Source organism: Chiloscyllium plagiosum, chromosome 8, assembly GCF_004010195.1.
Source record: "Chiloscyllium plagiosum isolate BGI_BamShark_2017 chromosome 8, ASM401019v2, whole genome shotgun sequence".
NCBI lineage: Eukaryota > Metazoa > Chordata > Chondrichthyes > Orectolobiformes > Hemiscylliidae > Chiloscyllium > Chiloscyllium plagiosum.
In genome coordinates, this window is record NC_057717.1 from 38,033,274 (window position 1) to 38,036,135 (window position 2,862).

Genomic DNA, 2,862 nt, shown 5'->3' on the forward strand with positions numbered 1-2,862 from the left:
CCAAATATCTTCTTCACTATCCTATCTACCTGTGACTCTACTTTCGATGAACTCTGAACCTGCACTCTAAGGTCTTTTTGTTCAGCAAGACTCTCCAAGACCTTACTATTCAGTGTATGAGTGCTGCTCTGGTTTGCTTTTCTAAAATGCAGCACCTCGCATTTATCTAAATTAAACCCTATCTGCCACTCCTCAGTCCAGTGGCCAACCTGATCAATATCACATTATACTCTGAGATAAACTTTTTCACTGTTCACAATACTTTCAATTTTGGTGTCACCTGCAAACTTACTAACTGTATCGCCACTATTCCAAAAAAAATCCATTTCTCTGGATTTGAATGTACTCGGTGTAAACCCTGCCCCATGACTCTATACCAGGGAGAGCTGCACATATTCCCCTCTGCACTTTGCCCCCTACAAAGCTGGCGGCCGCGCACGTGTCCAGTGAATCGTTGCCCCGAATAAAGATGGCGGCGCTTACGCAGACCGATCGCGAGATGAGGCATTTTCCCGTTTACTGCAAACACGGGACTCTAAGTTTCAAATTTGTATTTTCTGATGTGCACCAAATGTATGTAAAACCTCTCAGCCCATACCAACACCATTTCCCTCCTGCTTCCTGCTGTTTATTTCTTTCCCGACCGACAGCTCTCCGTCCGCGAGGATGATCACGTGGTATGTTCTAGTCCCGCCCCTCATTCACTGATTGGTTCTAGGATCAACTGTCAAGCCAGGTGCTTCAGCTCTGCCCCTGCCTTTTCATTGGTCCGTGGCTGACATCAATCACTGGGGCCCAATGTTAGCTGGAGCGTGCGCACTGCTGCGTGGCTTTTGTTGCTGTTCATAAGTTACAAGACTGAGGGACAACGTTAAAAATCACACAACCACCTGATTTTTTTTAAATAAAGCTACCTTAGCTTTAAAAACGTTTATTGAACTAGCATCAACTACTTCCCTGGGCAACGGATTCCATCGAGGTGAAGAAGTTCCTTCTCAATTCAGTCGTACATTTGCTGCCTCTAATCTTGAGGTGATGGCCTCTTGTCCTAGCTTCACCTACCAGTGGAACCATCCTCTCTACTTCTATTTTATCCATTCTACTCATTATTTTATATGTTTCCATTCTTCTGAATTCCAATGAATATAATCCCAATCTACTCAGTCTCTGTTAAGCCAAGCCCCTCAACTAATGAATCAACCTAGTTAACCTCCTCTGCATCCCTTCTCATGCAAGTACATCCTTTCTCAAGTAAGGAGATAAAAACTACATGCAGTACTCCAGGTATGGCCTCACCAGCGCCCAATACAGCTGGAACATAACCTCTGCTTTTAAACACGATCCCTTCAGCAATGAAGGACAAAATTCCATTTGCCTTCTGAATTGATTGTTGTCCCTGGTGACCAAATTTCATGCACAAAGATACTCAAGTGCCTCTGCATAGCAAATGATGCAACTTTTTAAAATTCAAGTATTTTTTTTAAATGTTACTCCAACCAAACAGTATGACTTTACATTTTTGAATTTTTGAACATTCTATTCCATTTGCCAGACCATTGCCCACTCACTCAATCGATGTATCTATGTTCCTCGGCACACTTTGTTCTGCTACTCATCTTAGTGACATGTGCAAACTTTGACACACTACATGTGGTCCCCAACTCCAAATCATCTGTATCAATTCTAAATAATCGCAGTCTCAACACTGATCCCTGAGGCACACGACTAGTCACTGATTGCTAACCAGAATAATACTCATTTATCCCCACACTTTGTTTCCTGTTAGTCAACCAATCTTCTCTCAATGCTAATATTCTACCCCTAAAGTCATGCACCATTATATTATGCAACAGCCTCTTGCACAGCACCTTGTTGAATGCCTTTTGGAAATCCAGGTACACCGCATCCACTGGTCCCCGTTGTCCACCTAGCCCGAAATGTCTTCATAGAATTTCAAAAGATTTGTCAAGCATGACCTGCCCTTCATGAACCCATGCTGTGTCTGTCCAATGAGACAATTTCTATCAAGAGTCCCTGCTATTCCTTCCTTGATAATAGACCCAAGCATCTTTCCCACTATGGGGAAAAAGCTAACTGGTGTATAATTCCCCACCTTTTGTCCACATCCTTTTTAAAACAGTGGCGTCACTTTTGCTGCTTTTCAATCTGCTGGGACAGCCACAGAGTCTAGTGAGTTTTGGAAAATTACCACCAGTGCATTTACTATTTCTCCTGGCATCTCTGTTAGTACCCTGGGATGCATTCCATCAGGGTCAGGAGACTTTTCTGTCATTAGCTCAATTACCTCCAACGGTCCAACACTAACTGTTCTGTTATAATGATAGTTTCCAAATCCTCACCTAGCATTGTCTATTTGCTAATTACTGGCAAGATTTTTGTATCGTCCACTGTGATATCCCATAACTAAATGTTCCTTCTCATTTTCCAAAGGACCAACGTTTACTTTACCCGCTCTTTTCTCATTAAATATATATATATTTATATATATATATATATATATAAAATTTGCTATCTGTCTTTATAGTCTGTGCTAGTTTATTTTTCTCATGTTCTATCTTACTTTTCTTTATAGCTCTTCTGTGGCTTTCTGTTGACCTTTAAAGTTTTCCCAGTTCTCATTTCATGCTGTTTTTGGCCACTTTGTATGTCTTTCAATTTGATCACTTTCCTTAGATATCCATTGCAGAGTATGCCTTTTCTTACAGTCATTCCTTTTCACTGGAATATACCTTTGCTGAGTACTTCGTAAAATGTCTTTTAAAATTTCCCATCAACTGTCCCACCATAAAACCTTTGTTTCCTGTCTACTTTACCCAAGTTCTCCCACATTCTGTTGTAGTT

At 41.2% G+C, this 2,862-nt stretch overlaps 1 long non-coding RNA gene across 2 annotated transcripts in view; it reads right to left on the bottom strand.

The window, feature by feature from the left end:
• Positions 1–682, bottom strand: part of LOC122552414 — a 6,294-nt gene extending 5,612 nt beyond the window's left edge. The window contains exon 1 of one of the 2 annotated variants that reach the window (XR_006312379.1): positions 599–682. This is a non-coding gene — a long non-coding RNA (uncharacterized LOC122552414). Of the gene's footprint in view, positions 1–483 lie in introns of both variants that reach the window. The other variant, XR_006312380.1, reaches the window with a different exon arrangement.
• Between the last annotated feature and the right edge of the window lie 2,180 nt (positions 683–2,862).